The sequence below is a fragment of the Trichechus manatus genome, unplaced genomic scaffold, assembly GCF_000243295.1.
Source record: "Trichechus manatus latirostris isolate Lorelei unplaced genomic scaffold, TriManLat1.0 scaffold00022, whole genome shotgun sequence".
NCBI lineage: Eukaryota > Metazoa > Chordata > Mammalia > Sirenia > Trichechidae > Trichechus > Trichechus manatus.
Genome location: NW_004443958.1, coordinates 15,861,003 through 15,885,485, shown reverse-complemented (window position 1 = coordinate 15,885,485; position 24,483 = coordinate 15,861,003).

The following is a 24,483-nucleotide window of genomic DNA, read 5'->3' as shown; positions in this document are numbered from 1 at the left end:
CCCCCAGAGCCGACAGAGAGAGAAATCCTTCCCCTGAAGCTGGCACACTTTGGACTTCTAGCCTGCTAGACTGTGAGAGAATAAGTTTCTCTTTGTTAAAGCCATCCACTTGTGGTATTTCTGTTATAGCAGCGCTAGATAACTAAGACACTTGGGTTTGACTTTTGTTTGTGTTACAACCCTTATGACCTTGGCCCAAAAGATAGAACGTCGCTGAGGCTCCATGTCCTCAAATAACTAGAAATGTTCAGGGTGTGATTAAAGTTATAGAAAATATGTGTATGGCACATGGCACAGAGCCCAGTAAATGTAGTGGATCCTCACTGAATGGAAGCCATTACTGTTACTGTTACGATTACTCTTAAATCTTCTGAACCTTGCAGCATCTCTGGATAGAAAGATTAAAATAAACACAAATAAATTATGCTACCAGCTCTACTTTGATGCCCTTGATCTGTTTCTTTCTGGTTCTGAAATAATAAATATGGGAAAGATGTAAAAGTGAAAGGCTAAATAGATATTTCCCCTCTAGGAAATGGAGCTTATTTCCTCCCCACCCGCTGACTCTTGCAGTGTGGGTTGGACTTAGTGACTAGAATATACGGTATAGAAAGGGGAAAAATAATAACTTTATAGTGGCAACGTCTGGCAAACACCACCCCAACCAAATGATCACGATGGACATTAGTGATATCATGTTGATATCGCGTACCCCCAATATGTGATGAGAAGGTACTTTATTTACTTATTTATTTTAGTTCTCTTTAGTATCTCTGTGTCAAGTGAGTCCTCCAAGAATGAGATACTGAAACAGAGTTACAAGTGTGTCGCAGCGGTGACGATTGTCGGGGTGGCGAAGACAGTAACCAAACACTACTCTAACAGAGAAGTGGGGCCAAGGAGGGTCACTCTGAGGAGTCAACCCCGGCTTCAGGCCCAGGAATTTATTTATAGTCAATACAGCAAGTAGTGAAGCAAATCACAGAACAATGGGCTTTGGGTGAATAACAATAAGTTTTGGGCAAGGGAGAATGGACTTCAGGTAAACAAGCCAATCAGTAACGGGTTTGGAAAAACAAATCGTGACAAGTCCAACATGTTGGGGACAAGTCTCAACATGCTGTGCAGCATAGAGGCCTTTGAGGGGCTGAAGTTGTCAGTAATGTAGCCATGTTTAAATGGCGTATATCCCCACACAAGTGCAAGAGGCTTATGGGGTGGGGGATAGCTTGTGAGAGATAAAATAGGGAGGAAGCAGGATTGAGAACCGAGAGCCTAAAACTGCAGTGCAAATTGTTAAGATGTTCATCTGCTAACTTAAAGGTTGGAGGTTCGAATCAACCCGGAAGCACCTCAGTAGAAAGGCCTGGAGATCTACTTCTGAAAAATCAGCCATTGTAAGCCCTATGGAGCACAGTTCTACTCTGACACACATGCTATCACCATAAATTGGAATCGACTCAACAGCAACTTGTGGCTGTACCCTGGAAGAGTGTGCCCTTGCTCAAATACTGTGGCTGATCCCAAAGATTCTGCAGCTGGAGGTTGTATTCTGACTTCACCCCTTGCAGCTGAACTGCAAGTACTTTCTTGAAGAGGTATCCAAGCAGTGCGCCTCCACGGGGCCACAGCTTCTCAAACCCTTACTACAGTGCCATTTCCTCTCTAGGGATAACTGAGATAGCATATGGATATGCTACACAGTTATTGGAAATTTTGGCTCCAAATCTATTACTAATTTGTAAAACAGATTAAGTAATCTCTGGTACTCCACATATTAAAAGTTGCAACTAGTTAAAATGCTCTATCTGTGATGATAAATTGTCATTATTTTGTATGCATCGGTGCAAAATGACCTCAATTTTCACAACAAGCTATTGGTTTGAGATCCATGTTAGCAAATTATAACAGAGCATTTATTGTGTGAGTACGTTACAGATTATATCATATTTGAGGGAGATGGGACAACAACACGGAAGTGGAAAACAATCTATTTGGAGTCAGACAAACCTGGGTTTGAATCCCAGACCTGCCACTGACAAGTTGTGCATATGATGGGAGAATATGGTGGGAGAATCTACATATAAACAGACATGGTTAAACAGACGTGTTCATTCCTAATGACGCCTGGTGGTTCCAACAGCCCTGTAGCTGTTCTCTTCCTAATGATGCTCTGTTCAGGGGACAGACATCACTGTCAAGCTCTTTTCAAAATAGAGCACTGCTTTCTTAAGTCTAGAAGAAGATCATAGCCTTTAAAACCACAGTGATTCCAAAAAAAGGATTTCTCAGAACTCCCACAGGTGTTTTCTTCCTTCCTTATTTCCAAATTTTAATTCCTTTTCTTCCTTCCTTCTAACTTTCTGACTTCCTCCCTTCCTCCCTTCTTCTTCCCTTCCTTCCTTCCTCCCTTCTTCCCTCCCTCCCTCCCTTCCTTCCTTTTATCCCTCTCTATCTTCCCTCCCTCCCCTTCCCTTCTCTCTTTCTCTCTCTCCCTCTCTCTCCCTCTCTCTGCCTTTCTCTTTCTAAATAGATCAAGAACTAAAACTTAGAGGAAGGATCATAGAGAAACTCATAGACCCAGGGAGAATAAAGGTGGGACTTGAAGGAAGTCACACCCTGTAAGAAAAAGAAAGACTTTCTCTGGGATTACAAAAAGGAGGTTGGGAAGATTTAGAGTGGATTAAGTAAATGCTCCCTGGATCCCTAGGAGGGAGCCAGCACAGCCCACCCATGCTGGGACTCAGGCGTGATAACAGAACCACAGGGTTGTGAGCTGGCATCCAAAGGTCCAGGGATGCTGATAGCTCTCTGTGGTTACCAGCCCCAAGGCCTATCTCTGTGGATTCTTCTCCCTGCCCACAGCTATCTAACTACCCCATTTATGAGATTCTGCTGAAATTATCCTAATTTTCATGTACCATCTGTTTTCTGCTGGGAACATTGGCTGATTTTACAGATGTTAATGTCATAATGTCAGAAGATCACACCTACATAGGACGATTATGGAAACCAGCTGCTTTGACTAGACCACTAGAGAACAAGGAGGTTAGAATTTTTCTGGCAAATAGAAATTCTTGCTAGAAAACTCTAGTTTCTTCAGGCTCAAGTTCTGGCCAAGAGACCAGAACTTTTCAACTGGAAAAAAGAAAAAAGTCACAGTCATTTTCCAATTAAAAGTTTAAAATATTAATAATTTCTTTAAAAAGAAACTATCAAACAATTCCTCTTCCTCTTCTCTTCCCAAGTAATTCAATGCCAAAGTGACTAGGTGGGGCTAAGCAAGGTAGCTAGCTACTGGGGAAAGAAGCAGGGCAAGGTAGCCCAGAACAGGGTCGGAGCCTGAGTGGGGTCAGGAGGGCATGTGTTTGGGAGAGTCTCCCAGTAGGGTTATTGAAGCCTGAGCAGAGAAAGGAGACTCTAGTGTCCACATAAGGATTGGCAATGTCACAATCTAGCATGGGGTGATCGGAATACAGGAAGGGTCCCCCAGCACAGTGTCAGCACCTGAGAGGGATGAGCAGGTTTCCACATGAGGGAAGGTGGCCCAAAACAGGGCATCCGAGCTAGGACAGGATGAGGAGGAATCCTTGAAGGGGAGGTGGCAACAGTAGCTGCAGCCACCCAACATGGAGTTATGGAGCCCAAGTGAGTGAGGAAGCTGTCTGTGCAGTGGGGAGTGGACAGAAATGGTGGCGGCCAGGTGTGTGAAAGCCAGATGTGTCAGAGCCTGGGCAGGGTAAGGAGGGTGTCCACGAGGGGTGAGAGGGGTTGCCAATGGCTGTGGCCCAGTGAAGGGTGTGGGAGCCCAAGCAGGCTGAGGAGGTGGTCCTCACCAAGTTGAGGGACAGCAGCAGTGACAGCAGGTTGGTTGCTAACAGGGAGAAAGATCCAAATCCCAAAAACCCTTTGCTGTTGAGTCTATTCCAATTTACAGTGACCCTATAAGACAGAGTAGAACTGCCCCATAGGGTTTCCAAGGAATGGCTGGTGAATTTGAATTGCCAACCTTTTGGTTAGCAGCCGTAGCTCTTAACCACTGTGCCACCAGGGCTCCATATTAAAGGTGTTATTGTTAGGTGCTGTCAAGTCAATTCCAACTCATAGCAACCCTATGTACAACGGAACAAAACACTGCCCAGTCCTGTGCCATCCTCACAGTAGTTGTTATGCTTGATCCCATTGTTGCAGCCACTGTGTCAGCCCATCTCATTGAGGGTCTTCCTCTTTTTTGCTGACCCTCTGTTTTACCAAGCTTGATGTCCTTCTCCAGGGACTGGTCTTTCCTAATAAGATGTCCAAAGCATGTGAGACAAAGTCTCACCATCCTTGCTTCTATATTAAAGATAGTAGAAGCCAAATGTTTCATTGTTGGAGAAAGGAGTTAGAAACATAAAAAGGAAGAAAACTAAAATGAACTCTGAGGTATTAAATTAGTAGTATCTCTGTGAACTCATGGTTTTTAATATAAAAATAGATCTAGAAATCAGTAAGACATAAATGTGTGTGTATACACACACACCATATTTTTACTCAAATAATGCACGCCTTCTATGTTTATCAGCCATGTGTTATCCCTGTGAGGTATTTTTGTAAGTGCATTATGCTAGTTTTTTAACAGCAACATGAAAAAAATTGGCATAGCAGCACTTATGAAAATACCTCATGGGTAGAGGGCATGGATGGCAAACTAACATAGAAGAAAGCCGTGTTATTTGTGTAAAAATGTGTGTGTTTGTATGTGTGTGGGTATATATATAGTGTGTGTGTGTGTATGCATACATGGAGTCAACATGATTTGGAACTGACTTGATTGTAACTGGTTTGGTTTTGGTTTTATATATACATGTATTCCCTAGCTCTGTCCACAGAGAGGGCCAGAAAACAGTAACACTCCAATAGCAATAAGCACACATAGCCCCCATATCTTGGTTTCTAAATATTATTTTTCACTAAAAGGAGCCAAATTTCCTTGGGGAAATGGCTGACTCCAGGGCTGGGACAGGGAAAGTACATAAGGAACCTGGAGCATCTTTCCAGCCAGAATATTAAGAAGTGCTCAAAGACCAACCGGGAATATTTCAAGAGAATACATAAGTCAGTTTAATGGCTCCCAGTGGTCAAATTAGGGACAATTATAGCATCGAAAAAAAAAATAATAAAATAATAAATTATGACCTAGTGAATCAAACAAAAATTCAAGAGTCTATATGGCAATAAACAAATCAATGGATAAAAGTTTGATGAGAAATGAAATATTGCCATAGTTTCAAAATCTCTCTCTTTAAAACTTGTTAACCATAAAGGGGAGAAGAATAACTTTACAGTGGAGAAGTCTGGCAGACCTCGCCTTAATCAAGTGATCCAAGTTAACATCACCAGTAATGGGACAAGTGGGCAACATATGTCACCGGACAAGATTCAGTGAGAAAGACGTGGGCATCACATCAATGATATTCCGGCCAAAGGTACATGCCCTGAATCTAATCATCAAATAATGCCAACAACCTGAAATTGAGGGGTTTTCTACAAAGTAACTGGACTGTAACCTTTGAAAAATGTCAAGATCATGGAAGTCAAGGAATGACTAAGGAATGTTCCAGACTGAAAGACGCGAAAGACACATAAGATCTAAACAGAATACTAAACTGAATCTTTGGCTATAAAAGACATTATTAGGACGTATGAAGAAATTTAAATGGGGTCTGAGGATTAGATGGTGGGAATGTATCGATGTTAGCTTGATTTTGATAGTTGTTTTGTGGTTATACATAAGAATGTTCATGCTTATAGGAAATGCACGCTGAATGATTTGGGGGAGATGGGACAGACAGCATGTTATCAAATGACTCTCTATGGTTCAATAAAAGGAAGAATAGTCTTTGTGCTGTACTTGCAACTTTTAATTAAGTTTAATATTGTTTAAAAAATCACTCTGAAAAAGTTATGGAATGTTCCATCATAATCTAGCATTAAGACTTTGACTCATCAGTCATTTTAAACATGCAAACTGGATGCTTATTGACTATTCCCCTTTTTCTAGCTCCTTCAGCAAAGAGAAATCAGACCTATTCCTAGGAAGATAATCTTGGCCATATAATTTATAGGGCAACAGTTGGCAACATGACATTCCCGGCGAGATTTCTCTCTCTTTTTTTAGCTAACTGCTTCCCCTTAGAAATGAAACTTTAAATATTCTGCTCTGACCTTTTTGCCTGGGAGGAGAGTTTAATTACCTGCCCAGTTTACATAAATAATGTCTCCTGTTTGTCTAAAATTGAATCCTGGGCAGAGATCAATATGGCCTCAGAAAAGCCAGAGCAAACGACTTCTCTCAAATGCCATCAAAGGTCACGAGAACCTTTCCTGCTTGGATGGGGACACATTCTATTCGACAACCTGGAGCATGTCACGGGCCTGCCACCAGCTGCCTTGGGTACCAACCACGAGAGAATGATTGATCATCGGTTAGAGGACGTTAGGTACAAACTCCCTCAGGAATCAGCTGTGTGAAATTAATTGAATACCATGATGAGTCTGATTCATCACTCTCCAAAAAGAAAGGGGGGAAATGGCACAGAACACACCCAGATCTTGACGCATGAGGCTTCGTGGAGGTAAACTGCAATTTATTCTCAGAAGCCTGAGGGTCAGCGTGTGTATGTGCTACTTGGTCACAGTTCCATAAAATTATCCAGCAGGGGGAAAGTATCTGAATATTTCCTTCATTCTTTTGTTTTTACTTTCATAAAGGAGATCCTGGTGAGGGCCAACTATATGTCTGGCTCTATTCAAGTAACCATATTATAAAATATTGTGTGGAACAGGTACAAAGTGCAATTCGATTTTGGAGAGATAAGGTACGTTTTTAGCTACCATATTCAGAGCAAGCTTCATGGAGTATAAAACATTTAACTGGTGATTAGAAGAAGGGATATGATTGTAGTCGATATTTGGAAAATAAAGGCAAGAGAGAATAAAAAGAGCAATCTCACAGAAATTGTGAAAACTTAAGGCCTAGTAATTACTTCAGTATGATTGGAACTGCAAGAAACAAAGTTGAGAAGAGGACAACTCTTGGGGGCTGATGTCAGGCTCTTAGAGAACATTCACATTTAGCCCAAAGGCAGAGGAGAAACAGAAACACATAGAAAAACTGGAAAGTACCGTATTCATTTCCTAAGGCTTCCATCAAAAATACCAGAAATTGGGTGGCTTATAAGAACAGAAATTTCTAGTCTCATGGTTCTGGAGGCTAGGAGTCTGAATTCAGGGCATTGGCAGCACCACGTTCTCTGTGAAGGCTCTAGGAGAAAATCTTTCCTTGTCTCTTCCAGTTTCTGGTAGCCCCAGGCATTTCTTGGCATTCCTTGGCTTGGAGATGCATCTTCATATGGATGTCTTCCCCTCTGTGAGTCTCTGTGTCTGCTATCTTCTTTCATTAAGAACAACACTCATATTGAATTGGAAACACCCTTCTCCAGTAGGACCTCATGTTAACTGATAACATCTTCAAAAGTTTTATTTCCAAACAAGGTCATGTTTATAGGTAGCAGGGATTAGAACCTCAACATACTTTTTTTCCCCCCAAAGTCCTGCTTCTTTTTTATTTTAATTTTACTTTTATTGTACTTTAGATGAAGGTTTACAGAACAGACTAGCTTTCTCATTAAACAATTAGTACACATATTGCTCTGTGACAATGGTTGCCAACCTCATGACATGTCAACACTCTCCTCTTCTCAACCTTGGGTTCCTTATTACCAGCTTTCCTGTCCTCTCCTGCCTTCTAGTCCTTGCTCCTGGCCTGGTGTGTCCCTTTAGTCTTGTTTTGTTTTATGGGCCTGTCCAATCTTTGGCTAAAGGGTGAACCTCAGGAGTGACTTCATTACTGAGCTAAAAGGGTGTCGGGGGCCATACTTTCAGGGTTTCTCCAGTCTCTGTCAGGCCAGTAAGTCTGGACTTTGTGTGTGTGTGTGTGTGTGTGTGAAAGAGAGAGTTGGAATTTTGTTCTACATTTTTTTTCCAGCTCTGTTCAGGACCCTCTATGGTGATCCCTGTCAGAGCAGTCAGTGGTGGTAGCTGGGCACCATCCGGTTGTGCTGGATTCAGTCTGGCGAAGGCTGTAGCATTTGTGGTCCATAATCATTTGGACTAATCTTTCTGTTGTGTCTTTGGTTTGCTTCATTCTCCCTTGCTCCAGATGGGGTGAGACCAGTGGAGTACCTTAGATGGCCGCTCACAAGTTTTCAAGACCTCAGATGCTGCTCACCAAAGTAGAATGTAGAACATTTTCTTTATAAACTGTGCCATGCCACTTGAGCTAGATGTTCAAGGAGACCATGGTCCCCACAGCCCTCAGTACAGTAATTTGTACCCTCAAGGAGTTTGGATATGTCTATGGAGTTTCCATGACCTTGCCTTGAACAGGTTGTGCTGGCTTCCCCAGTATTTCAACATACTTTTTTGTGGGACACTATTCAATCCTTAACAAGTACCATTAGCTTGAAGACAAAGGAAAATGAGATTCCATTAGGAAAAAGTGATGAACAAGGTCAAAGACTAGAGAGAGGTCTAAAGATTCAAATTTTAAAATTCCCCTTGTTTTTGACTTTTGCAGGGGCGTTTCCGTTTTGGGGATTCTTGGACCCCTTGTTTTCAGGGGAAGGAAGGGTTTTTTTTCTTGAAAATTCATTTTGTTGGTTTTTGTTTGCTTTTTTTCTTGTTTTGTTTTAATTGGGGTTGGTTTGGGGGGAAGGTTGGCGTTAGGAAGGAAGGAGGGAAAGGGGGAAAGGTTGGTTTTGCCTTGGAAAGGCAAATATGGTGGTAGGTAGAAGGGTTGGACCCGATATAGAATTAGAGATTAGTGCTATAAAATATAATTATTGTATAAACTTCTCTTGGGAGGTGGGAGTAGATAGAATTGAGAGTACAGGTATAAGAGTATTTCTTCTGACAGAAGAAGGAAGAAAAAGGTAAGAAATTTTAATATAGGTGTGATGATGGGTGGGTAAGAGAGGGAGATGAAAGAGGTAGAGTTAAGTGGCCTATTTTACACGTATTAAGAGCTGAGATAAATGTGCAAGAAGTAAAAGAGGTGTGAGTAGGGACTGGTTGTTTAAAGAATAGAATCAGTTGTAAATAGCAGCTGTTGGGAGAGTTTCAAACAAACACAGAAAGCTTCTGTATTCATGAAAGAATCATATTAGTTAGGGTAGGGAAAACTGCTTTAACAAATAGAACCCAAGAATTCAATGGCTTACAGAGCAAGAAGTTTATTTCTTTCTCATGTCCATGGTGGGGAATCCAGGTTAGTTGTGGTTCTTCTCCATTCAGTTGCTTAATGCCTCAGGTGTGTGACTGCTGTCATGTTCAATGTGCGGCTTCCATGTTTCCTCTGAATGTCACCTTCCCAGTAGACAAGAGCTTAGAAGAATGTGTATGCAGAGTTTTATGCCCAAGACTTGGAGGTGGCACACATCACTCTGCTCATATTCTATCGTCTAGAACCCAGTTCCACGGCCCTTCCTGAAGTAGGTGAACAGCTAGATCTATGCTTTTATTCTAAGGGCTAAGGACTAATATTAATAAGTCATGTTTCTTGAGGCTTAGGAAATTCTTCCCCAAAGATGAGACAAAGACAGACAATATTAAATTTTTCAGGATATGCTCAGAGGGCTGAGAACTTCAAGGGCCACACACTTGCTGGAGCTCTCCTTGGTGCTGACCACTGGATCACTACCTGAACCATTCCAGTATAAAATACCCACAGAAAAGGGTAAGGAGCATCATGGTAGACCTGAAAGTGTTATATAAAAAGTGATTTTTTGTCACTCACACAGAAGATTCCTTTGAACACTTTGAGGTTCTTCCATTCGATAAGAATGATTGACTCAAGGAGTAAAATGAGCCTTGGACTGAGAGTTAGATAATCTGCAATATAATCCAGATGTCATCACTAACTCCCTTATGGTCTAGCTAAATCACTTCTATCCTCTGAGTCTCAATTTCAATGCATATATTGACCGTAATCGACCCTGTTAAGTCTTCCCAGTTTGAAAATAAATATGTAGTAAGGAGTCCCTGGTTGGCGCAAACGGTTAAGCACTCAACTGCTAGCTGAAAGGTTGGAGGTTTGATCCCATCCAGAGGTGCCTCAGAAGACAGGCCTGGGGATCTGCCTCCAAAAGGTCACATCCTTGAAAACCTTATGCACACATGGGGTCACCATGAGTTGAAATCAACTGGACAGTAACTAACAACAAGGTATTTTAGAATTGAAATTTTTTTCTTGCCTCTATAATCTCATGAAACAAGAGCCTCAAATGAGTATACAGCAGTAAGAACAATCTTACACACCGAAGCTTGGAATACAGATTATCACTCCTTTCTGAGAGGCAGTTTGTAACAGGTTTCAAAAGCCTCAAGTAAGTTCATGCTAAAGGAAATGTAAGAAACTTAGGTGTCTGCAGAGAAATATATATAATTTTATATAATAATGAAAATTAAAACACTCAAAATGTCCAAATTCAATAAGAATAGCGAATAAAATCGATATACATGCAATCACTAAAATAAAGTTTAAAGAAATTTCTTAGCATAATGGATATTGAGGAGTCATCAAAGTGACTCACTTAACTAGATTTTTCTTTTGTCCTCAAAGACAATAACTTGGGCTTCCTTCAAATCTTTGTATTGTACTTACTTCTGCCTGAAACTCCCCTCCCTGGTATCATTTCAGACCACCTGCCCTTCCTTCTCCAGGTCTCCATTCAATATCACTTCTAGAGAGGCCTCTGGGAACACTCATCCACCCCCAATTCCACTTGAGTCACTTTCCTTCTAATGTCTTGCTCTATTGGTATTAAAATATTTATCCTTTTCTAAAATTATATGGATAGAGCATAGGATGCAAGTAGATACAATGGGAGTCCAATTCTGCAATGCTTTTTTTTTTTAGTCTAGATGATAATTTTAGTTTTCTTTTGAGCACAGAAGAGAAGAAAATCTATAGGAAGCTGTGGTTTAAGCCCTGCTTTCAACATTTAACACACGTGTGGTCTTGGACAAGTTATATAAAGTTTCTAAATTGTTGGTCCCTAATGTAAAAATTATGAACAATAGTAACATTTATCTCATAAGGTTGTAGTAAACATAAAAAAAAATCATGTTGTACATTAAACACTATTGTAAATTCTACTGTGATTGTATTAATGAGTACAGTTTTGTTTATAAGGACAAACACCAAACCGTCTTGAGCAAGAAAGGGATTTTTTTAGCTTATATCACAAAAACTTCAAGAGTATACTGGCTTCAGGCATTAGTGGATCCTGGTTCTCAAATAATGTTGTCAGAAATATGTTTTCTTTCTGATGTCTGCTTTCCTCTCTGTTGGCCTTTTTTTCAAGCAAGCTTTTCCCGAGTAGAGATAGCCAGTAAGAAATTCAGCTTAAATGTTGGTAGCTTAGCAATACCAGTAGGTATATCTCATTTCTTTTTCAATAACTACAGAAGAAAAAATAGTTGGAAGGGTCTCTGTCGGTCAGATGTATTAGCTGGTTATCCATGTGTAGCAAATGACCTTAAACTCATCCATTTAAAACAATAATCATTCATTGTTTCTTATGAGTCTGCAGGTGGGGTTGATATGATTGTGTTAGTCTTTGTTGGGTCCAGTCACACATCTGCAGTCAACTGTGGGACAGTTGGAGACTCTGCTGACCTTCTCTGGGCTCTCTACATGTTTGGGCCATGGCAGGCTGGCTGTTCTAGGGTAAACTCAGAACAACTGACTTTTTCTCAATGTCTCTTGTCCTCCAGCAGGTTGGCCTGGATTCTTCTCATGACAGTGACATGATTCCAAGACAGGGGGTTGACACACAAGGTATCTTAAGGTGTAGACTTAGAATTAGCACAGTATCTCTCTGCTGCATTTTCTTGGCCAAACTAAGTCATAAGGCCAATCCATATTCAAAGGATTGGGAGGAATTCTATGGGAAGGATGTTTACTCGTGTTTATTGACTATGCAAAGGCATTCGATTGTGTGGATCATAACAAATTATGGATAACATTGTGAAGAATGGGAATTCCAGAACACTTAATTGTGCTTATGAGGAACCTGCACACAGATCAAGAGGCAGTTGTTTGGACAGAACAAGGGGACACTGCGTGGTTTAAAGTCAGGAAAGGTGTGCATCAGGGTTGCATCCTTTCACTGTACCTATTCAATCTGTATGCTGAGCAAATAATCCAAGAAGCTGGACAATATGAAGAAGAACGGGGCATCAGGATTGGAGGAAGACTCATTAACAACCAGAGATATGCAGATGACACAACCTTGCTTGCTGAAAGTGAAGAGGACTTGAAGCACTTACTGGTGAAGATCAAAGACCACAGCCTTCAGTATGGATTACACCTCAACATAAAGGAAACAAAAATCCTCACAAGTGGACCAATAAGCAATATCATGATAAACGGAGAAAGGATTGAAGTTGTCAAGGATTTCATTTTACTTGGATCCACAATCAACACCCATGGAAGCAGCAGCCAGGAAATCAAAAGATGCATTGCACTGGTCAAATCTGCTGCAAAAGACCTCTTTAAAGTGTTGAAAAGCAAAGATGTCACCTTGAAGACTAAGGTGCGCCTGACCCAAGCCATGGTATTTTCAATCGTATCATATATATGCGAAAGCTGGACAATGAATAAGGAAGACCGAAGAAGAATCGACGCCTTTGAACTGTGGTGTTGGCGAAGAATATTGACTTTACCATGGACTGTCAAAAGAACGAACAAATCTGTCTTGGAAGAAGTACAACCAGAATGCTCCTTAGAAGGAAGGATGGTGAGACTACATCTCACATACTTTGGACATGTTATTAGAAGGGATAAGTCCCTAGAAGAGGACATCATGCTTGGTAAAGTATAGGGTCAGTGAAAAAGACGAAGACCCTCAAGGAGATGGATTGACACAGCGGCTGCAACAATGGACTCAAGTATAACGATTGTGAGCGTGGCACAGGACTGGGCAGTGTTTCGTTCTGTGGTGCATAGGGTCGCTATGAGTTGGAACCGACTTGACGGCACCTAACAACAACAACTATGGGAAGAGCTACAAAGTCACATTACAAAGGGCATGGATACAGGGAAGGTGGAAAACTGGGATTAGTTTTGCAATCAGCTTCACACTGGCTTTGGTCAAAAGCCTATCATTAAGTTAGTCACTAGGAACCAAGTGTGGACAGATGTTTGGGAGTAGAAGTTTCTGAAGGAAGGAGCGCTGGTGGTGCAAATGGTTAAGCACTCAGCTGCTAACTGAAAGGTTGGCAATTTGAACTCACCCAGAGGCTCCACGGGAGAGAGACCTGTCCAGCTGCTGTCATAAAAATTAGAGCCAAGAATAACCTACGGGGCAGCTCTAGTCTGTCACACATGGTCACTATGAGTCAAAATCAACTTGACAGCACCCAACAACAACAACACAGTTTCTAAGGGAAAAGCAAAGTGTTGCTCTTATAAGAAGGGGTGGTGGATGATTAGAAAGTAAACCAGCAGTCTTATACCACCTGGGTGTACAAGTAGGGAATAAGTTTAGCATAGTGTTTAAGAGCATATCGTTTTGAATCACACTGTCGACGTTGGAATCGGGACACTGCCCCTCGCTAGATATGTTAAGCATACTTCTTAACCTCCCCATACTTGTTTTCTCATCTTGAAGACAGAAAAAATCACAGTTCTTTTCTCGTGGAATTTTATTTGAGGATTAGATGAGATAATACATACAAAGTGCTTAGAACAGAAACTGGCATGCAGTAAGTGCTCGCCAAAACTTAGCTATTTTGTACTATTCTTTGGCAATGGTATGGTTTCAAAAAATCATGGGGAAAAGAGGGACCTGTGAGGAATATCAGTTTTAGGAAAGAAGCTTGATTTTCTTTGTAACGATGGGGTGAGATTTCTTCCTTTCATCTCTGTTGCACCTACCTTAACTGAATTCGGTTTTGAGGATCCTAATTAAAGCCCCAGGGGAAAAATAATCTTCCATAAAGAAATGTAGGTAAATTTCAGGCTTAAGAAAACAAAAGCTATAAATATAGGCCGGTGGCAAGGGCACAGACCTCTGTCAGCATGATTCGAGGGCAGAACCAGAGCCCATTATTAATTATTAAGCAAGGGCAATATTTGTGGCATGTTAACATGTATTATTTATGCAGAGAGTTGTAATAGGTACTCCATGCCTGAAAAGGAGCTTCAGCAGTGTAATACTATTAACAAGAAAACTACGTGGCACAGGAGATGGGATGTCTTCTTTTCCTTGAAAATGTTTTTTTCTTTCTCCCTCCCTTCTCTCCCTCTGTCTTCCCTCTCTCCCGCTCTCTTTTTCTCACACTTCTTTTCCACCATCTTATTTCTACACAAGGGAAGAATCTGTTAGAAATCTAAAATGATTATGCTTCCGCATACCTCATATGATACTAGGTGCTGTGGGGCAGGGGGTGAGGGGTGGGGGTATAGAGGAAGCTTCTAGGAAAGAGAAGTATTGGTTCTGGCCCTGAAGATGCCTACAATCTGGCTGGGTAGATAAAATTTCAACTAAGAGGCAGGGGACAAAATGGTCTAATATTCTAACATGGGCTAGAGACAGATGGTCAGTAGTGACGTCCAGAAGGGAGGTGATCAATAAAAACTCAAAATCATGACGGGCATAGCGTCCATGTGGCATTTCCACTGACGTTTTGAGAGATGGCTGAGGGATGGGCGTGGTCAGAGGTTGAATTCTCCAGGTGACAGGCCTAAGAAGCCAACAGCTTAGAGGTGGCAGCGAGTCAGCTGCATTCGGAGCAGGAGGAAGCTCTTTAGAGGACTCGCTTGGGTGAGGGAGAAGGATGAGCTGAGTATTCAAGCTGTGACTCTCATTCCTTGATCCATGAAGAAAAGTGACTGCCAAAACACAGGTCATTAAACTTGATCTTAGAAGCAATACAAAGCAGCTGTAGGTCAAAGTCACTTTTTCATTCACTCAACAAATATTAATAACAACATTATTTTGAATGTGAGCTGCATGCCAGCCCTGTGCTGCAAGCAATGGGAATATAGAAACGGACCGGATGAGACTCAGCAGCTGATGAATCCCTGGGAAGATGAGACATACACACACCCACCTCTGCTACCATCTACAAAGTGGGAAGAAAATTAAAAGCCCAAAACCAAACCCATTGCCATCCACTCAATTCTGACTCATGGCAGCCCTATGTGTTACAGAGCAAAACTGCTCCAAAAGGTTTTCTTGGCTATAGTCTTTACAGGAAGCAGATCATCAAGCCTTTCTTCCATAGTCCGCTGGATGGGTTTGAACCGCCAACCTTTAGGTTAGTAGTTAAATACAAACTGTTTGTACCACCCAGGGACTTAAGAGAGGTATAAATGACCATTCGGAGGCTAGATAGCTTTGGACAGCAGAAAAGGAAACATACATGTGGGTGACAAGTTTCAAAACTTTCCCTGGAGTGAACTCACTTCACCTCTTTCTAGATTCAACATTCGTTCTGCATGTCATGGCCCAGAAACCTAGGAAGCCAATTGCCTGATAAGATTTACCCCTTACTCTGGGCGTCATGCAAATGGTTAACACGCTCACCTGCTAACTGAAAGGTTGGAGGTTCAAATCCACCCAAAGATGCCTAGGAAGAAAGGCCTGGTGATCTATTTCTGAAAAATCAGCCATTGAAAACCCTATAGAGCACAGTTCCACTCTGACTCGCATGCGGTCGCCATGAGTCAAAATTGACTCTATGCCAGCTGGTTTTTCCAGGGGTTGCTCCCGCCCCACTGACATATCTTCAGGACTCCCCTGAGCATCTGAACACGACTTCAGCTCTGAAAGCCTAACGTGGAAGGTGCTTAGGGAAAAAGAAATGTCCAGCTCTCTGGAAACAGAGGGAAGTTTCCACCCATACGCAGTGCCAGCTTCTGTGCAAATGGTGAGTGGTGCGTGGGGCAGTGGAGCAGACAGCCCTTTCTCTGATCCTGTTTGTGGTCTCTGAGCCCCTCCACCAGAGAGATAATGCCATGGAGAACCTGGAGGTTGTCTCCAAAAGACCCCTGCATCAGAAAACCACCAGACAGTAATTACTGCCAGGCGATCCCTCTGCTCCTGTGCTTTAAATAATAATAGCGCAGGGATTAAGGGTTTCCAATGTGCCTGAACTAAACCCTTTAGCAGACAATACATTTTCAGTCTTTACAGAAACCTTATGAGGTGGTATCATTATGATGTCCATTTTAGAAATAAGATGAAGTAGAGGTTAAATAATTTGTCCAAAGTCACTTACGTGGTAATGGCGGGGAGCTGAGATGCAAACGAAGACCTACAGAAGTCTAATCTTGGGTAACAGAGCACATCTCTGTGAGTTCACAAAATGCCTCCCTCCCCTCCCCCAAAACAGGAGAATATGGCACTTCTAAGGATTCTTTTGTACTGTAGCAAATAGTAAATGTTTGTGGAATAAGTAGATAAATTAATTTGTGTTACGTGTTTCATATATCCAGATAGGTTCATATTTATATATCAAAGTGCATTACCAATATGCAAATATGCCATATGTAAATTTTTATGAAAATGCAGATAGAGGTAATTATCTGTGTATTCTATCTCCCACTAAACCATAAGCTCCTTAAGGATAACACTGTACCTAGTTACTGTTCATCCCCAAACTCATTGCCGTCGAGTAGATTTGGACTTGCAGCCACCCTGAAGGACAGAGTAGAACTGCCCCATAGGGTTTGCAAGCTGCAATCTTTACAGGAACGAACTACCACATCTTGCTCCTGCAGAGAAGCTGGTGGGTTTGAACCACCGACCTTTCAGTTAGCAGCCGAGTGCTTAACCACTGTGTCATCAGAGTTCCTGTGTTGCATCCCAGCTCCTACTAAAGTGCTCAGCTCGTAATAGTCACTCATTATATGGTGCCACAATGGTTAAGTGCTCAGCTGCTAACCAAAAGGTCGGCACTTCAGACTTACTATTGGCTCAGTAGGCGAAAAGACCTGGTGCTTTGGTCCCATAAAGATTTCAGCCTTGGAAACCCAACAGAGAAGTTCTACTCCATCCTACAGGGTCGCTATGAGTCAGAGTCGACTTGACAGCACACAACAACAACGACGTCTGGCAGTTGACTTCCAACATAAATGTACGTCTATACTTCTCTAGGAATATGCATCTAAATACTTTAGTTATACGCAAGTCCACATATATACATATCCCATTCTTACGAACGCTTTTTAGTAATTTCCAATGGGCTAAGATTCTTCTGGGATAACTCATTAAAGTTATTATCTACATTCAACAGTGAGGAAAGTACAGGTAACAAGATATGGAGAGCTGTAGTCCAATTACTCCAGAATAAGTTGATTCAATAGAAAAATATCCAATTCTGAGTCCTTGCGGCATCCACTTGTTGGTGGATGGTGTTGAGGAAACATGAAAGCAAGCCACAGGTTCTGCTTTTGATGTCCTTACTGTGATTGGGGTTAGTGACCCCGATTCATGAAACAAGCAGAGGGGAGCACAGGATGGTGTGGGATCCGGTCCCTGTGGTCCGCTTTGGAAAGCCAGAGCTATAGTAGTTCACTGATAACCAGAGAGATTAGCCAACATAGATAGAGAAAGACAGCTATCATTGAGTTGACTCCAATTCGTGGCAACCTTATGTACAACAGAACAAAACATTGCCCAGTGCATCATCCTCATGATCGCCTGCACGTTTGAGTCCTTTGCTGCGGCCACTGTGCCAATCCACCTCACCAAGGGTCTTCCTTGCCCTTGCTGGCCCTCCACTTCACCAAATTTGATGTCCACCTCTAACACTTGATATCTCCTAGTGATGTGTCCAAAGCAAGCAAGTTGGACAATGTTCTGTTGTGATCCATAAGGTTTTCATTGACTAATTCTCAGAAGTAAATTGTCCTAGTCTGTCTTAGTCTGGAAGATCTGCCGAAACTTGTCCGCCATGGGTGACCCTGCCGGTATTTGAAGTACTGGTAGAATAGCTTCCAGCATTACAGCAGTATACAAGCCACCACAGTGTGACAAACTGATAGGCAGGTGGTAGCTAGAAAACATATTGGGCTTTTAATGAATATCTCTTAAATGATCAAATGGGGATTTTCTCTGAATCCCAAATATAAGTATGGTTCAAATAAATGAAAACAAGAGGCAAGGAAACATAATTCACAAAGTTTGGAACCAGATACATTGGGCTCCTCAGCCCTCCCCATGCTTCTGTATGGCTTCATCCATCCTCAATATCCCCATCTGTAAAATGTGGGTTGCAAAAGTAGCTACTGCATATGGTTACCATGAGATCTAAATGAGATACTACAGGTAAAGTGGTTAACACAATACCTGACGCAGGGTAGCCACTCAGTAAATTTTAGAGCTATTACTTTCTTTTATTATTACTCATAATTAGAGAAGTTATAGAATCAGAATGTTAGAGCTGAAAGAGAACAGACACAGCATCAAATCTAACTCAATGTAATCTAGAGATAATAAACTTTCTTTACCGCTTTGCTTCTGAATACAGATGAAAATTCAGTGAAGTTGAGCAGGGCTTTTTTTTTTTTTTTTTGCATTTCTTCAATCTCTTCTTTTGTTATGGGTCTGTTTAGGTTTTCTACCTCAGTTTGTGTTAGTTTTTGCATTTATTTATTGAGATATGTCTATTAACTTCCTGCAGAGCAGCACTTCACGAAAGGGCCTTTGTAAGTAAGACCAGCTTAATACAGCACACTTCCCCATTTCCATCAGAGATTATAACCAACTCACTCTGTACAGGGAAGGGCTTTCAGCAGAAACAGCGATTACATTATGTTCAATGAGTTACATTGAAAAACTCTTCTAGATAATAATGAGAGAAATATATGCCCATGTTCCTCCTTTGTCCCTTCATTAGTGAATTAGAGTACACAGAAACTCAATAAAAGTGACAGAGGAGGCTCATGAGCATCATTGAAATCATCCTTACCAGAAGCCACCTGCATCTCACAAAGCCACTGTTCCATTAAACGGCTGTTATGCAGAGCAGAACGCCTCTCTCCACTGAGTCTGTAACTGTGTGCAGTTGGAATGGCTCACTGGACCAATGGCAGAGCCCTGGGCATGCATTTTGAGTCCCGTTGCTATGGGGTTTCATTAGCATTGCCGTTGGCCAAAGTTCCAAACCTCATTGTCCCTTGCGTAGGCTACTGAGCGCTTCCTAGCTGATTCTCCTGCCCATCCTCTCCTCCTATCGCGAATCCATTCAGGGCTGACCCAATTATCTTTCTCAAGCCCAGATCTGTAAATGCCCCGCTTTTTGAGACATCCACTGACTCCCCATTTAGCTCTTAGTTCTTATTGCTGCAGCTGCTCTTGCTGTCATCATCATTAATATCATTACTAGTATTTCTAGATAAAATCCAAAATCTTCGAGACAGATTTCCAGATCTTCAAAATCAGCCTATATTTCCAGCTTTATAATAATTAGGATGATTGACATTTAGTGAAAGTTAGTATGCGCCTCTGTCCTATGTTAAGTGATTTACTTTCATTATCCTGTTTCATTCTCAGAACAACCCTGAAAGGTAATCTGTTACACCCATTTTACAGATGAGGACACTGAGGCCAGGTAAAGCGTCTTGCTCACAGTCATATAGTCAGTTAGCAATTGTCAGAATGCTTCACTTCCAAATCTATGCTGTTTACCACGATTTTCTCAGCCTCATCTCCACCCATACCTGACTGCTGCCCCGCCACCCCAACAAGGCAATTCAATCTCGCTAATTTCTCGTGAGTGTTTACATATGCTTTTCCACTACACGGAATGCTGGGGCACATCCCATTGCAGCCAACAAACCCAGTACAATGTCACTGTAGCAGACGCTCTGAGTGCCCTGCCTGGACCCCAGTGAAGGCGCTGATGCACTCATCGGCCAGCTGCTGCAGGTCCTGGCTGCTCACCACTCCCACCTGCTGTCTTCTCCAGAGCGTTTGCCCTTGATTCTCAGAAGCCATCTCCCCAGAAGTGGCTGAGAGGTTACCCCTTCCCACCTACCCACGGGCAACCATGGCAAATGATTGATTGATATGGGGGATAACAGTCTGGGGCCCTTGCATCTAGGTGGAATAACCTTCGTGATGCAATTTGAAAACACATTTTTGCGGAGCTGCTTCCCGTGCCCTATCCTGCTGCCCTCACTCTCTTGCTCCTCCAAGAATAAAAAGCAGTTGCTGCTGAGTCGGTTCTGACTCATGGCAACCCCGTGTGTGCCAGAGTAGAACTGTGCTCCATAGGATTTTCAATGGTTGATTTTTCACAAGTAGATTGCCAGGCCTTTCTTCCAAGGTGCCTCTGGGTGAACTCATACAGCCAACTTTTCAAGTAGCAGCCAAGTGCATTAACCATTTACATTGCTTAGGGACTCTTCCTCCAAGGGTAAAACCTACTGCCATCGAGTCGATTCTGACTTACAGCGACCCTCGAGGACAGAGTAGAACTTCCCCATAGGGTTTTTTCCTAGGCTGTAATCTTTGTGGAAGCAGAATGTCACATCTTTCTCCCACAGAGTGGCTGGTGAGTTGGACCCACGGATCTTTCAGCTAGCAGCTGAGCACTTAACCACTGCACCACCAGGGCTCCTTCCAAGGGTTGGAGGTTGGGGTCCATCCAGAGATGCTTCAGAAGAAAGGCCTGGAGATTTACGTCCAAAAAAATCAGCCATTGGAAACCCTATGGTGCACAGTTCTACTCTGCGACACATGGGGTGCTCAGGAGTCAGAACTGACTTAATGGCAACTGGTTTTTAAATAAGGCCAGCACCTCTCTGATGCCATTCCTGACCTCGGTGGTCATACAAGACACCTCTACATGGCACCAAGTGCATTACCCTGACATTATCGCTTTGCAAGTCCCTCTCTTCCCCTGGACCATCAGCTCTCCTGAGACAAGAATGTGCCTTTCAAAGCTCTGCCTCCCTGCCTATCACACAGTGACAAGCATCTGGGAGGCACTCCATCCTTTCCAGCTCAGTTTCAATCTTCTTGCCCAAGTATCAGCCTGGGAGCCTGGGATCCAGAGAAGCCCAGCTGCTGCTCTGCCTGCCTGCCGTTCAGCCCTCCTCTCTGTGATGCAGGCCCACGTGAGCACATCGATCTCCTTCTATCAGGCCCAGTATCGCCTCCCCTGCTTTCTCATCCACAGCCCCCACCCCACTGTCTCAATCTCACCCCATCTTTGTTCATCCTCCTTTCTCTCTCCCTCTCTCTTCTCAGACTTAATGGTAGTGCAGGGCTTATGGCTACAAATCATCTCATCAAAGCCAGCCAGATGACCCGCTCAGCCGGATGCAAATGAATGACCTCTTTAATTTATGAATGCCATGCTTTTCAGAGGGAGGGAGAAATGTCCCATTAAATGATATCCATCTCCCCAATCCCATTAATAAGCTAATAAAAAAAGTTAAAGAGAAGTTCATGGGGATAGACTGGCTTCTGCAATAGCATGTTGGCTAAATGAAATACTAATGAAAACATTACATGTGTTTGTCCAGACACCTCGGTGAGAAAGGCTGGGGCTGTAATTGACAATATGAGTTTCTGCTCATTTGTCTGACCTGTGGCTTCAGGGTCCTTTCTATCTGGGTTAGTTTTTGTCATGATCAACTAGGTTTTAAAAAGACAAGCTGGATATCTAGAAAGTAATCATTCGAATTGCTTCTGTTTCCACCAGCCGCTCCTTGGAAACCCTAGGGGGCAGTTCTACTCTGTCCTATAGAGTCACTATGAGTTGGAACTGACTCAACAGCAATGGGTTTGTTATTTTGTTTTTTTAATATGTCAGGTCCACCACCCATCTGTCATTTTGTCATACTGTGGTGATGTACATGTTGCTGTGATGTTGGAAGCTATCGCACCAGTATTTCAAATATTAACAGAGTCGCCCATGGTAGACAGGTATCAGCAGAGCATCCAGACTAAGACAGGATGGGAAGAAAGCCCTGGCAATCTACTTCCAAAAATTAGCCAATGAAAACCCTATGGATCACAAACACAATATTATCAGATATAGCCTGGAAGATGACTCTCTATGTTGGAAGACACTCAACATACACAGTGTCCACAGCAATGGACTTGAGTATACCAAAGATCATGAAGATGGTATAGGATCAGGCAATGTTTCATTTTGTTGTACACGACGTCATCATGAGTCAGAACTGCCTTGACAGCAACTAACAACAGCAAAATATATCAGGTATAGGGGCAAGGGTGGTTCAGGGCTGAATTCTTGCCTTCCATGTGGGAGACCCAGATTCAATTCCCAGCCAATGCACTTCATGTGCAGCCACCACCCATCTGTCAACAGAGGCTTGTGTGTTGCCATGATGCTGAACAGGTTTCAGTGGAGTTTCTAGACTAAGACAAACTAGGAAGAAAAGTCTCGTGATCTACTTCCAAAAATCAGCTAATGAAAACCCTATGGACTACAATGGTCCCATCCCCATTTGTATATGGGGTCACCATGAGTCACGGGCCAGCTTGATAGCAGCTAACAACAACAACATATGTCTGGTGCTTTAAACACATTGCCTCATATAACAGTCAACAACCCCAAGGGTAGGCATATTGCTAAGACTCTTTGCCAAGCAAGGCACTGAAGCTCAGAGAGGGTGATTCACTTTCCCAGGATCACATAGGTAATAAGTGTCAGAGCTGGATTTGAACCCTACTTTATCTGGGCCCAAAGTCTTTCTTCCCACTGTACCATATTTCATTAGAACGTGCTCATGAGTCAGGACAAGATTTGAACATAGAAGCGATGATTGAAGTGGGATAGGGAATACCAAGGAAGGATCCTTCACTTTAAGTAAACGCATGGATTGAGTTTAGGAAAATGCCAAGGAGGTGGATTCCACGTCCAGCCAGCAGCGCATTCCATTGGCATGGTTTGATAATGTACTGGATGGGAGGCTAGCAAAGTCATCAGCAGTAGTCAAGATTAGGGACAACTTACCAGGAGTGTTGTCTGACCAAATCCAAGGAAGGGCAGGGCAGGAGGGAGTGCTATCTTTCTGGAAAGGTGAACTTAGTCCAGTGATCAAGAACGAAGTTCAAAGAAAAACTGTCACTAAAGAAGAGACCCCAGCTATGGATGGAGAGAATGAGCTTTCTCAGAAAGAAGAAAAGGCTGCCATTGGAAAAGCAATTCCTTACCACACAGGGTCTCCTGAAAAAGGGAACCAGCATGAATCCAGTTACCTGGACTCCTTGGTTTAAGGAGAAGAAAAAGGCACGAAGTCAGAGTCAGACTGACAAGTGTAAGTAAGATGTAAACTGCAGTAATATCAGGTTGGCAAGACAAGTTCCTCTGTTATAACACCCCAGCCATATCGACTTCCTTCCTGCCGCAGGACCTTCCCACATGCTGTTCTCTCAGCCTAAGATGCTCTCTGTGCACCTCTTCATGGGATAACTCTCACTTGCCCTTCAGAGTTCAGTGCAAACACTCCACACTCAGGGAAGCCTCCTCCAATCGACCCATCACCTCCGTCATATGTCAGGTTGAGTTTGGGTCTTCCTATCGCATGTGTTCACAGCACTCTTTAACTTGTATTAATTGTCGTATAATGAATTAGTAATTAACTAACAGTGTGATTATTCGTCTGATGGCTATCTCTCCGACACAGCTGAAATCACCGTGTGAGAGGGAGGGTAGCATTCCTCCCCAGCACTATTATCTTGAATGCGACAAACAGTGTTAGGAATACAGTGCGCAGTAAGTATTCTGGAAGGCAGGAAAGGAGGGAAGGAAGGAGATAAGGAAGGCTGAGTGACCTAATCAAACTGTCACTCTAATCATTTGAGAGATGTATGTCCCAATAGACTTTAAGCCTTTTGATTCAGGGATATTTTCTTATTTATAATTACATCCCTAGGACCCACAGTAGCTGGCTCATTATAGTAATCAATAAATAGTTATTGGAAGGCAAAGTGTTGAGCTTGGGCTTCTTAAATTCTCACTCACTTCCCCATTCTTGAGAAAAGGACTGGTCACAGAGGCTGGAGCAGGTCCCTATGTGGAGGTCAGTTGACTCCAACTCAACACAGTTGACCAGTTACACCTGGCAGGTCCATGAGTGAGAACCAAAGCGCATGGGACCAGATGACTTGCTGGTTTCTCTAACTTGGTGCTTCTCACTGCTCTGTGATGAAAGACAATTGTTTTGCTTGTTTGTTTTTGTTTTTTAAATTTCAAACCCTCACAGATGGTATACGGTCCTACTTCACATGACCAGCTTGGATATCATGGCCATGTCAAATTGCTATCCAAGTTCCTAAATGCTTACTTCCACTTGTTGTCCTTTCTACGTCAGCATTGGACTGCAGACCATACTCTGAGTAGTGCTGTTCTAACTTACTGCTTCCTATTGCCCAAGTTGGCTGTAAC